The 14019-nt window shown below is 35.9% G+C and overlaps 1 long non-coding RNA gene across 5 annotated transcripts in view; it reads right to left on the bottom strand.

The window, feature by feature from the left end:
- The window catches only part of LOC137490644 (uncharacterized), a 127595-nt gene that overhangs the window by 93341 nt on the left and 20235 nt on the right, over nucleotides 1-14019 (bottom strand). The gene's annotated exons all lie outside the window — the stretch shown is intronic.

Below are 14019 nucleotides of genomic sequence, written 5' to 3'. Positions count from 1 at the left end.
TGACGCTAAACGATACGAGGACGTGTCATTTTCGCTTGATTCAATTCCTCGATCCTCGAGTCTTTTCCTTGCGTCCTTCCTTCGCATCCCTCGAAACGAGGATGCACAAATAAGAAATGAGAAGCACCCTATAAAACTCTCAGAATATCAGCAGTGAACTCCGTCTCCGGTCGGCGCACAGGTTCAAAAATAAATAAATATCCCACATTAAACGCACTGTACTGTACAATTTCATTGTAGCCTAATAGAAAACGCATTTTGACACATCATTTCAACATGCTGCTGTTTAGCCTACTACTAAATGCTTATTTCACTTTATTTTTTAGCAAATAGATAGAATAAGTCATTTACATTATAGCCTAATAATGTTCACATTTGCAGTTGTCTATAGCAAGCCCAAAAACGTACCTGCTTCCCTTGCACATCTAATTAATGGGCACAGTTTTTCGACTATTTATTTATTTATTTATTATTTTTGTTGTGGATGTTTTTGAGCTTGTAGAAATCGGAAACAACACCAATTCTGCGACACAGATGAACTTTTATTGATATCTCTATCAGACAATGCCTATTTTGTATGCCAAAAGAAACAACAGGCAGTAAAAAAATATTAACATAAATATCTTAATGTAGGCATAGGATATAGTCGCATGCTTTGGAGAACAGTTGAAAAAAATATATATAAAAACGTCATATCGTAGATATAAGCCTTAATAAGAAATTATATTAGAAAAATAAATATGCTCATTCCGAACATCGAGTCTGACCAGACTAAACTGGCTGTATGACAAGGAACTTAGGATCATCCCCACAAACTTGAAGTATAATGAAATACTACGCCATCACAGTTGCGACAGAAATTCTGGCAAAATAACCTTAGCCTCGGAACGTAAAAGCGAGGCCAACATGAATAGAATAGGCTAAACCATGAACGTAAAATTATCAGCTGACCGAACTCAAAAGTTTATATTAAACATGGGCTATCTGTAGCCTAAAAAACATAGGCTAGTTGGTTTAATACACCTGACCTAGGTCTAGCTTGAATTTTTCTTGGCACTATGCAGGAATAAAATGGCATCTACAGTGTCAGGATTCAGACGAGAGCGCCTGGCCTCTATAATGCGCCCTGCTGCACTGAAGGAGCGCTCGCTCGCAGCACTTGTTGCTGGAATGCATAAAATTCTCTTGGCAAGGTGCTGTAGTCGTGGGAATGCCTGGCCTTGTTTCTCCCAAAAGGAAAGTAGATTTTCCTCTGCTGATCTGTCTATAAGGAAGTTTGTAGAGGAATACTTCTGTACTTCATCCAGAATTTGTGTATCCGATTCCTCCTCCCATTCTGTGAAGTCAGTCCTAGGCTTTTTTGTTGGTGCGCCAGCTATGCCTACAAAAGACAGGTGAAATCTTAACAATTGATCCACGTTAATAATTAATCCACGTCAGTATACACAGCCTAATATTTTACACTTAATGAAAAATAACCTACACAATCGAGAATAAATTAATTTATGAAACATGGATTAAAATTAAGATACAATTAATACAAAACGAAATTCGCTTTAAAGAAAGGCTTTGCCTTTGATCTTTCTGTTTGAGGTCTCTGTGAAAGTTTGAAAGTCTCAGTGCCGCTTTTTAGAGTGGTCGCGTCCGTAATGGAGAACTGTCACATGTTTTTCCTCATAAATGCAAACACGAAAACTAAATGACAAAAGACTTTTAAAAAAGGACAAATCATACATTAATATATACATATATATATATATATATATATATATATATATATATATATATATATATATATATATAGAGAGAGAGAGAGAGAGAGAGAGAGAGAGAGAGAGAGAAGAGATTTATAGCGTTTTGAAAAGGAAAAAACAACTTATTTATCATTAAAAATACTGTTGTTGGATTTATTAATCATCTTTCAACATGTTCAGAGTCAGACTAAGCAAAAAAAAAACTTTATCCAGGATAAATTGAATATTCTCAAAATGTGTGGGTATAGGTAAAATATGTCATGTTCCTGAAACCTTTTGAAATGAATTTATCGCGTTTTGAAAAAAACAGCTCCTCAATTATAAATTATTATTACATTACAATACAATTAATGAAACAAGTTATACTATATATATATATATATATATATATATATATATATATATATATATATATATATATATATTTGGCACTTTATAACGAAAAGGTTGCTGGACCCTCATAAGCAAAGTATCGACTCACCTTCTGTTGCTGGCATAGGCTCGGTGACAGGGTCTTTTCCATCACTTACACGGACGTCTTCCTCTGGTAGAAGGTCACGAACTTGCTTCATCACCTCTCGTCTGTCATCCTCTACCAGCATTTTCAGGGACTTAAATTTCGGGTGGAGAAAAGTGGCGATTTTATGAGTAGCATTAGGGCACATCTTCTCATCAAGAAGGGCAGACGCGCGAGAACGGATACTTTTCATGTAAGGTGGGTCTCCAAACTTGGGCTCACAGTGTTTTTTGAGTTTAGAAAACCATAGCAACACCATGTGAATGGTTGGGTAATGTTCCCCTTCAAGCTCGCTGATTGCTAACTTGAAAAGGGTGAGAAAGTCGATCAAGTGTGTGAGTTGATCCTGGTGGATGCCACCAAGGCGATGTTCTTGGTCTCTGTTCTTTAGCAGCTCTCTTATGTCTTGGTATTGTTTCTGTATCGATTCCAACATAGTGACTTTGCTGTTCCATCGCACATCACATTCTTGATTTACAGTGTGCTTTAGGCTGGCGATAGCACCGGTTCTCTTTAGGTATGCAACGAGCTCTTTGCAGTAATCGATCATGTCGACTATATCTTCAATGCCATCGGACTCGGAGTCATTCTTTGTACTGAATGTATGTCTTAGCACCGTGTTAAGGATGTGTGCGGAGCACGGAATCCAGTGGTATGAACGAAGTGCAGCCTTTATGTTCGCGCCCTGGTCAGTGACAAAAACAATTTTGTCTGTTTGTATTCCGTAGGACGTTAACACACTGGTTATCTGCTCATTAAGGTTTTCGCTGGTTTTTTTCAGGGTAGGGTCAAATTCCACCGTTGCCAAAATACGATTTTCCAGCTTCCACTGACTGATGTAGTGACACGTCAAGACTGTGTATGCCCTCTTTTTAAACTCATCTGTCCACATATCTGTGGTTACGGCAATACCACCGTTGCTGGTTAAAGCTTTCTGGATGGCCTCTGAAAGTTTCTGCTTATCAATGGAAGCCTGCTTCTTTGCCCGATCGCACACTGTTTGCCGATGGGGTAAGATGGCACCAGCGTCAACAGCACCAAACTTAGCTCCAATGTCAATCAACGTCTGGGCCACTTGGTGAAATCCTTTACCAGAAACAATATCGAACGGGCGCATATCAACAGAGCACAGGTTCACACATGCATCCGTCAGCTTTGATTTTACATCCTGTGGTACTCTATTGGGATCTCGACGGACAAAACTTGTCAAGGTGTTTGTGGAGGTTTGAGGTTTAGCAGCACACTTGTGATGCACCATGTTAGACGTACCCGTCTTGTGGCTGTCATGAACATAAACTGCTTCACAGGTTTTGCAAATTACATAGCCTGCACTGGTGTCATCCTGATTTACCACTTTGTAAAACTTAATCCAGGCAACACTTTTCTGACCTTCTATTTCCTTTGTTTTTAATTCTCCTTTTTTGAGTTTATCACGTACCTCCTTCGCCGGCGTTGCCATCTCTGATAATAACAGGCAGTCGATTTGCATTGACTCGACTAGCCATATACTGCCTGATGAAAAATTGACTATTTCAAAGTGTGCTCGATTTTTTTGGATGTAGGTATAGTCAGATCATATTTAACAATTTATAATTTTTTTTAATTTGATTGATACAACCGCCCGCCACCCGCCCGAATTTAATTAAAATATTATTTTTCGTCTCGTCATCCGCCCGATCCGCGGTTTATCCGCGGAGTCCGCGGCTGTAACCGCCAACCGCGCATCTCTACTATATACATTTCTGGAGAGCGCCAAATACATCCCAGGAGGTATGTTTTTTGCAGTTTAGTTCGCAGTCAGCCTGATTTTAACTACGTTTTCAGATTTTACTACATTCTCACCCTAATATTTACTTGATCGTTTATTCTTTTTTTTTTTGTCTTTTTTCTTTTATTGTACCTATTCCTATTTTATGGAACCATTTTTTGTCTGACTCAAACCCTGTCATCACTGTCAACACTGCTCTGCGCCTCAAATCCTCCAACGTACGTAACAAGCCACTATACAAGCTGGTAAACAGTCCTTTTAAAGACGAAATCCAGCCATATGTTTCTCTGGCTACATAATTCGCAATCTCCAGAAATGTATAGAGGGGTTTGTTTTCAGAATAAGCCTATGTTGTTTTTCTGACAACAATTTGTAGAAGTAATTTATTATACTAAAAAAAATACAGGGTTCCACACAATAGATTTGTGTTGAGAAAACATGAAGGAATCAAGGTAACTTAATTGTTTTATATTTAATCCATTAAAATTTAAGAAAACTAATAAGTTGTCCACAATTAGGTTACAAACAGCAGACGTCATTTGAGCGCACATGAAAATTATTTCAATCTCTCAAAAGCAACTCCTTACAAAATTAAACTGCATTTAAATGAAAATCAATTGCACAGAATTCCTGCTATCTTTTTGATGAAATGAAATCATTCTGAAATCTGTTCTCCATTCACGGCATTTGTTGGAGCTGTCTCTCCATTGACTGGTGCTTCAAAAAAATGAAGCCTGACTTTTAAAAAGAAAAACACAGCCAGAAGGGAGTCTGCATAATACATGAACAAACTTCTGACTTTTCAGTGACTTTAAGAAAGTGTTATTTTATTGAGTCTTCTCACACAGATTAAACACACCAGGTCAATTACATAATGAGAAGGGGAGGAAAAAAAACGAACACCAGTCTGGCATTCGCTCTTTCAAGAAATAAAGTCTGCAACACTGATCAAAGAAATCTGTCTGTTGTCTTGATAGCATCTGTCCTTAAAACATTCTCATTCCGAGAGATCGGTACTTTTGTGATTATGCAGATGAGTTCGAATATAGCAGGGCTTTTGAGATTCAAGGCTCATTCTTGTGAGCGTCAGATCTTTTCTAGAAAGACAAACTTCTTCAAGTGTTGCTGCTCTCAAGGGAGTTTCTTCTCTGGCCCTCTGAACCACAAATTAAAAGGCAGATAGCGTCAACTTGGACTTTTAAGTCTCAAATGTTTTTCTTCAACAGCAGGCTTATCTCCCAGCAGAACTTTCAGATCACACATCTGCTGGTGGACTGGAGTCTTGATTAAAGGAATTCCCTTTTCTTGTGAAATTGAACAATTACTGGTAGTTTAATCACCCTAGTTTTATAGTTGTAAACATCAGCGCCAAATGGTTTAAATGCAGTATCACCATTAACGATGGATGTTAATTTAAGATTGTATGTTTTAGGGCTATCTGTTCTTTTTTGGCACTAATTAAAATATATACAGATCATAAAATGAATGATTAAAGTCCCTGTGAACTGGGAGCTGCAATTGTTATTAATTTCATTATGGAATGCAGCTTCTAGAGAAGCAGTGGGTGTGGCTTGTTTTTTGTACCGCAAGCTGAATGGACATAGGAAAGCAGATATTTCATTCAAAAGATCGGGAAGGGGGTTTTAGAAGAGTTATTACAACCTAACAGACTCCTCCTGCTCACCATTTCTGTTTGTTGTCAAAACTGACAGTTCTAGCAGCGTTAGCCATGCCCATTCTCTCAAAATCATGTTATCCAATAAATTAACTGGGAACAAACAGGAAGTGCATTTTCAGATTTCAATTAAAGATTAGAAGGGCAATTTTTTGTTCTTAATGACATGTACAGATTTGTTCACGACAAAACTAGTAATGTGAGCTAACAAATCATATGGTTAGTTTAGACTTCTTAGGGACTTTAATATCATTTAAAGCAATCATAAATCTTGCACCTAAATTTTATTTATATTTGAAAAAGATTTGAAGAATAAAAGCAATTTTATTTATTTTATTTTTATTTTAACGGTTTGTGTTGGGTCAACATGAAGGAATTAAGTTAACTTATTAGTTTTTACAACTTTAAGTGGATTGAACATAAAACAACTAAGTTACCTCAAAAAAAATCTAAAGAATTGTGTTGTTTGAGCTCATTTTAAAAAAAAGCCCTTTTAACAAACACTATTTTTTGGAGTGTAGTCAATTTAGTAGAAATATTTTTCACTGAAAAAATGTCAAATATAAAGAATTATTTTTCATGTTAACCAAAAGTTATAAAAACTTATCATAAAGCACCCGCTTCAAATGTTGTCACTCGATTGAATGGGCGTTATCATTGGTTATCAGCTGATAGATATGGGTTAGTAGAGGCCTTCTGTGCCTACTAGTAGGTTCAAAAGGCTGTTTTTATCCAGCCACAACGCCCATTCAATCAAGTAACATTTGACATTTGAACAAATAACATTTGAATCTGCTGTAATAAAGCATTTGATAGCATTTAGTAAATTCAAATATTTAATATTTATATAAATATTAGAAATAAAACTAAAGTTAGTAGAAATATTTCATTGAAAAAACTTGAATATAAAGAATTATTGGTCATGTTAATAGTTATGAAACCTTATTATAAAGAATTTGATAGCATTGAGTAACCTCAAATATTTAAATATTAATAAGAATATAATTATTAAAAACAAACCAGTGAATTGCTTTTTGGTTTTTGCTTTAGTAAATATTAGAAATAAAACTAGTAAAGTTAGCAAAAATATATTTCATTGAAAAAAACTTACCATATACATAGAACTATTGTTCATGTTAACTATAGTTATAAAACCTTATTATAAAGTGTTAACCATTATTCTAGATCACTGAAGATAAAGCTTTGAGTATAAAACTTTTTCTCATATGGTAGACATGTTTTGTTTGGGTCAAGTATATAAATAATTGCATCAAAATAATTTTTAAATAGAATAAAATGCACTCAATTAACATGTCAAATTACGGCCCTGGAATGTAAATCTGACACATGCAATTTGCTTTCATCCAGAAATCCCCACAGCTCTAGACAGAACTCTGTAATTTTAAGAAAAAATGATGAAAGCAAAGTCTCATCATACATGATCAAACTCAATATGTCACCGCATTAAGAATGTGTATGGGGGGGGGGGGGGTGTATTTACAGAGCAACCTTTGATTATTTCTCTACATCAATTCCAAAACTGCTTTTTTGCTATCATGTCACTGGCCCAAACTAAAGCTGAGAGTAATTCTCCAGTAGATCAACAGAGGTCTGCATTTCAATTAACATTGAAAAAGAGTTACAAAAAAGAAAATCTACCACTGATTTCCATATCAATCAGCGTAACCTGTTATTCCTCTATGTACCTGTGTGTGCGTATGTTATTCGCTTCTCACTGCTCCCCAGTGTTGTGATATTGGCATTCTTTATGATTCCTCCACTGCTAGTGACGCCCAGTGTTATGTTAGGAAATGTAAAGTGTTACGGTTTTTCCCCCCCTGACAAAGGCGCATCAAATCGTTGAGAAGGATCTTTGAAATGGAGAGAGGTAAGCGCCTGAGGGAAGGGTTTTCCACTGCCATGAATTTCAATAAAGACGCTGGGGAAAGGCAGGGAACAATCAGCACCAACTCCATAGTCCATTTCTGCCTAATCAGGTCACATCAAAACTAACAGTGTCAGATTAATATTCTCTCCCTCAATGTTCAATTACTGCATATTCTATTTAAAAAAAATAAAAAATCCAATTATTATTCTTATCATTGCTGTTTCTTATCTGTCTTTATGTGCCAGCGGGCCATGTTTTTCACCCTTGAGGTTTTTGCCATCGATTAGAATGTGAGATTCAGATTACTTTCGTGAAAACACCACATAGATTTGCAGATCATCATAAAATGGACACAAATCTAGTTGGAGGGTGACGCATTTGGTGGAGATGTAAGCATAAAATTCATTTAAAGTGTGCTGTGTGCATACAAAAAGGTGGTTTCATAACCGAGATGAAACAAAGGCACAGGCAAATCAATCTCTTGATTGAAATTTATGCAATGCAACTCAAAGAACCTGTTTCTGAGGGAGACGGAATATTGAAATCAAGGCGAAGACTCTCTTTCATTCTTTAGCAAGACTCTGGTATTATTTTATGTTTGAAAAGTTAATCGAAACATCTTTTTAACTATTCTAAATGTTATGTCTAAATGGTCCAGGGAAATAAATGGCTTCATTTATTTGGGGGTTTAGAATTTTGGAAGGGAGAAAATTATATTTGAGCAACTGAAAAATCAATATTGAATTACAAGATGAATGAAATGAAAACTCAAAGCTCAGCCAATGAACTCTCAGGTAATGGATTTTTAAAAATGTTAAAAAAAAAATTAAATAATTTTTTTTTTTAAATTAAATATATATATATATATATATATATATATATATATATATATATATATATATATATATATATATATATATATAGAATTTTAGAATGAACTCTCAGGTAAAGGATTTTTAATAGTTATGAAGTGATTATAGTTATATATTATAAAGTGTTATAGTTATAAGCTATACTTATGAAACCTTATTATAAAGTGTTTACCATTATTCTAGTTTATTCCAACAGATTTTTTAAATGTTATACTAAAATAAATTTTATTCATCCAAAATTTAATGCTTTTTTGTTAACTTAAAGTTATATATTATAGATTTTTTAATAGGCTAGCTACCTTCCAGATACGTTCACACAGTAACAACTCATACATTTAAAGTCAGAATTATTAGCTTTCCTGTTAAATTTAAATTCTTTTAGAATTTCCCCCATTTTTGTTTAAAAGAGAGAAGATTCTTTTCAACACATATTCAATTATCTACTTATCTAATAATTGATTCTTTTATCTTTGACATGACGACAGTACATCATTTCTTAGATGTTTTTCATGATACTAGGATTCAGCTTAAAGTGCAATTTAAAGGCTTAACTGGGTAAACTAGGTATAGTCCAAATTTAGTAATTAGGCAAGTCATTGTACAACAATAGTTTGCTCTGTAGACAATCTGAAAAAAATGCTTAAGGGGCAAATAATATATATCTTTAAAAAAAAGTTGTGCTCAGAAAAAAGCATTCATGAAAATTACTATAAATTGTGTATTAATTATGCCTGTCTAGTTAGTGAGGGAAAAGGTTCAGCATGACTGTTGCATGGTCTAAAATCTAAAAAGGTTTATCTCTACTCTCTTAGAGTGTACTCGCACTATGCAATCCGAACCATGCCCAGGCATGTTTGACAAGTGTGAGTGCTCTGAATCAGACCCAGGCACAACTCAGTTGACCAGCTCTGGGCCATTTGGTAAAGGTATGCCAGAGCACTTTTGGCATGTGCTTTGGTGCGGTACGCTTGTAGTGTGAGTGCAAAGCAAGCCTGAATGCAAAACCAAAGACCCAAAGTTACTTTTAAGAAACTTTTACATATGGATTTATCAATCATTCTTACTGTACAATGAACGCGAACTGTCATATTTTATCAAAGACGCAAATGCCATGCTCCACAACAGCTGCACCTTAAACAAACCTCCTAATACATGCAGCTCGGAGGGCGAACAGTGGTTCAAGGAAACCATGCCTATTGTGAGTGCACCCTTAGTTAGAAATGGCTGCGTGCATGCCGAAAATTGGCATGAAAATATGTTATGCCATTTAATAGACTTTCTAATTTTTGGTACTTCAGTCATTGTTGGGACACTCAATCTGGAAGCATCAACAACTTATATCAAAATATATATCGCTATCGTTTAATATAGAAAATAATTATTGAGATTGCATTTTTGCCATATCGCCCAGCCCTACAACAAATTGCCAAAATTAAAGGCTAATGCAAATAAATGTAGTTTTTAGGTTTAAAATGGTGTTGTATAAATACCATCTTAATGACAAAATTCTATTTCACTCTGTGTGGTCTAGTATTGTTGGACTCTCTCAGAAAAAGGAAAGTTTATGAGTATGTGCAAATAAAAAATTATTAGATTTATTGCTAATGTAACTGGATGATACATTTCAGAAAATAATGTATGCTTTTAATTTATAGGTACATCCTAATTGTTCTCATAAATTGTACCACCCCTACTACTGTATATTTCAGCTGGAGCTCCAAAGTTGTTGGAGGGTTTTGTGCTTTTCTTCTCAGGGGTGTTGGTGGATGTTTGTGGAGGATTTCTGAAAATGATTTTTTATCGTGAATTGCTGGTCAGCTAATAGTAGAACGAAGTGCTAAACATGTCTGTATATCCAGGCTAAGAAGCACTATAAATGCAAATTGAGGGAACAATGTAAATACCATCACATTTGCATCAAAAGGCAGACTGAGCGTGGTACTTAATTGGAAAATTAATAGATTCCACTTGATCAGCTCCAATCAAAGGGATGCAGTTTGATCAAGTGTTGTATCGAATAATTGCTGCGGTTTTGTACAGAAAATTGGTCAAGAAAAACTAAAACCTTTAAGATGTCCCTGAATATTGTATTGCGCTTATGGAAACTGATTTTTAAAAAACTGATGAAGCATTGAAGACAAAGCTGCGATGCTAATAATAGTGGCAAGTCTGGCGATTGAGATGAATGAGAATTAACTATGTGCACGGATGATGAATTGTGCTACCTGCAGTACCAGTACCACCTAAGCCTTGCATCCAACAAAAAAAAAAAAGAAAAAAAAAAAAACAATTGAACCTAGTTGGCTGGCTATATTGCACACAATTCCCTACTCATCCCTTTGGCGTTGACTTACAATGGCAGTTTGCTATAAAGGGATGCTTAAAATGTCATTGAGAATAATGGATCCAGTTCCTGTCTCTGCCATGCAGGTGCACTGCCAGCAACGGCATCACTTCAAACTCATCATTCCCATGCTGATCACTCTCCTGCACGAGTCCAATAATAAACTCTACTTGAAGCCAAGCATCATTTGAGACCACAACAAGGTCCCAAGGGAGAAATGAGCAGGTCGCTGAGCGGTTCTGCAAAGTAACTGTGAATAATTGTTACAGCTGCAATCAAGGCATTGAATATGAATCCTGAATAAATTTATTACCTCACCTTGTTCCAGTTTATCTGGGTGCCTTCTGCCTCCATAATTGTTTTCAACAGGGAGCAAATGGGGCATCATTGATTCCAAATAGATGAAAGCAAGTCCAAAGCATGTTGGATGTTTTATTTGGTTGGCAACTTGGGTCAAATGAACGAGAGAAAGAAGAAGAAAAAACATGGCTTCAAAAAGACCATTATTGTTTGCCCTGACCCCTTATCTTGTTCCAACAAAGAGAGATGAACTTGCGTGTTTGTGCAAGGACTGTGGTGTTTGTTGATTGACTGTGTTGTGTTATCGTATGTTGGCCAAGGTCATGTTTGAATGACATACTATATTGGTCAGTTCCATCTCAAATAAAAAAGGCAGCTTAGACACAATTGTGCTACAGTGGGTGGTTTACATTACAGGTAGTTCAAGTCTGGTCTTCATAAAATCTGCTTACAGATTTTAATAAAACTAGGCGATGCATTTAATTGGACATGGATAAAATACAGACTTTGATGAATAAAAGTACAGTTCAGTTTATTCAGACATTGAAAAACTTTGACAAGGGACAAATTTAAGGTTAGACAACTGGGCTGGAGCATCTTTACACTTGCAAGGCTTGTTGGTTGCTCCTGGTCAGGAGTCGTAAAGATTAATTAAAAGTGATTCAGGAAGGGACAAACTAATGAAAGAGTGCTGGGTACCCAAGGGTCATCACTGCACAAGGACAAAGACTAGCCTGTGAAGTCCGACTGAACAGAATAAGCACTGGAAACAAGTCGCACAAAATTGCAATGATGGTTACAAGAGGAATGTATCATAACACACACTCTATCACACTCTACAATCAAAGTGACTATGAGGAGTCCTGTCCACCATAAAAATGGGCACAGACATGTCAGAATTGGATCTTGAAGCAATGGAGGAAGGTCACCAGGGCCTGTATGAACAAAATATTTCATCTTCCCAATGAGTTATCCTGAATAGCAGTAGAGTTTTCTCCTAAAACCTGCTCACAAAGCTGCTCAGGCAAACTTTAACTAAAAAATCGGTAAAGTCTTAAGCTGAAAGTAATGCCTGACTCACACTGATTTCTTTAATAAGCATAAATGATTGTAGCATGAAGAAGACGACCATGTCAAACTGCAAGATCCTAGTTGTCATAAGGTCAGACTGAACAACAGTGAAGAACAGCAAACAAAGCAACAGCAAACAAAGACAAAAAAGCAACAACAAAAAAACTCACCCTAATTTGATGTCATCCATCTGTGATATTTTCACTATCCCGCATTCTGACATGATAACTCACAGCAAACATAAAGAGATGCTGTAATTTTATTGACAGCATGCCTCAATAATAAAACCATAAAAAATGTTTTTATATTTCCCTATGCTAGTTTAAAGTTGTTGCGCTGATTACATAATCAGATTCTGTGCTCCTATTTGTTCTTGGTTTGATGATCGTCATAGGCGAATCTGACACTACCAAAACTTCATTGCAGCAAAAATTGTAATCGCAATAGCCAATAAGCAACAGTCGATGAACATGTCAATCCAACAATCAAAAACAACAGATTTTAACCTAGAATACAGAAATCTTTCCCAATTTTTTATTTCCCAAATTTGTCTCAGACAACCAAATCGTGTCTGAAATTGCAAAGTGTAAGCAGGGCTTAATGGCATGTTTGACCTTGTTGAGGCAATTAACATTTGGTCAATGTTTCCTTTTCAAAGAGTCCTCTTCACTGAATTAGAAGCTATTTTTGTACCAAAATGCAATGTGCAGCACTTCTAGAGCAAAGATTTAGGAATCCCAACCTTATTCGACTGACACAACATTTGTTTTAAAGATTTTCTCATAAATCAGTTAGGAGCTACTTCAGATGCTTTCTGAAAAGGGCCCTTGGTCCTATAGAAGTGTAATGCTCTGGCCAATGTTCTGCTAAAAAAAAAACAAGTCTTGTTAATTTGCTATGTGCTACCTATCTAAACATTGCTGCAGACCACATACACCCCTTCATAACAATGGTGAAAAAAGTGGCCTATTTCAGCATATGCCACACTCCATATATTGTTCTGGAAGAATTTGGATAACATGCTTAAGAGTTCAAAATGATGCCCTGGCCCTAAATTCACTAGATCTCAATCCAGTTGAGCATCTGTGGGATGTGCTGAAACAGCAAGTTTGATCCAAGGTCGGTACACTCTACAAGACTTGAATCATCTACTGCTTACTTGGTGTAAGACAACAAAAAACACCTTCAGGGTCCCTGTCGCATTGTGGTCGATGCTGTTTTGGCAAAACACAAAGATCAACAGCATAGTAGCGGGGATTCAGACTGTGAGTAAGCGATCACCTTTTTACACCATTTTTAACCATTTCACTGATGAATAAAGCAATGATATGGTGTCAAGTATGAGATTTTTTTTATAAAACGTTCACATAAGTTAAATCTGCTTTACTTGTGCATGACCTCTCAATTCAAACTATTGTAATAATGTATGCCAATTTCTAAAATACAAAACTCATAATAGTTTCCTAATACTGGGTTATTGCTGGAAGGGCATCCGCTGTGTAAAACATATGCCGGAATAGTTGCCAGTTTATTACACTGTGGCGACCCCTAATAAATATGGGACTAAACCGAAGGTAAATGATGGAATGAATTTAAAAAAAAAAAACTCATAATAGTATATATTTTAACAATCTAGGCGCAAAGTTTGAAGAGCATGACACAAAAGAATTCAGGGTTTGTCCAAATCCACTTTAGCTATTTTAAGGAAGGAAAATTCTTCACTAGCAAGAAAACAGGTAAACAGACCATCTGCAGAGCGAGGATAAAACATTTGCCCCCTCCATTCGGCCTCTTTACTTTCTATTTACTTTTACTCTTCACGTTACTCTT

The sequence above is a fragment of the Danio rerio genome, chromosome 24 (assembly GCF_049306965.1).
Source record: "Danio rerio strain Tuebingen ecotype United States chromosome 24, GRCz12tu, whole genome shotgun sequence".
Taxonomy (NCBI): domain Eukaryota; kingdom Metazoa; phylum Chordata; class Actinopteri; order Cypriniformes; family Danionidae; genus Danio; species Danio rerio.
Note: the sequence above shows the minus strand (reverse complement) of the source record. Positions and strands in the feature narration are given on the sequence as shown.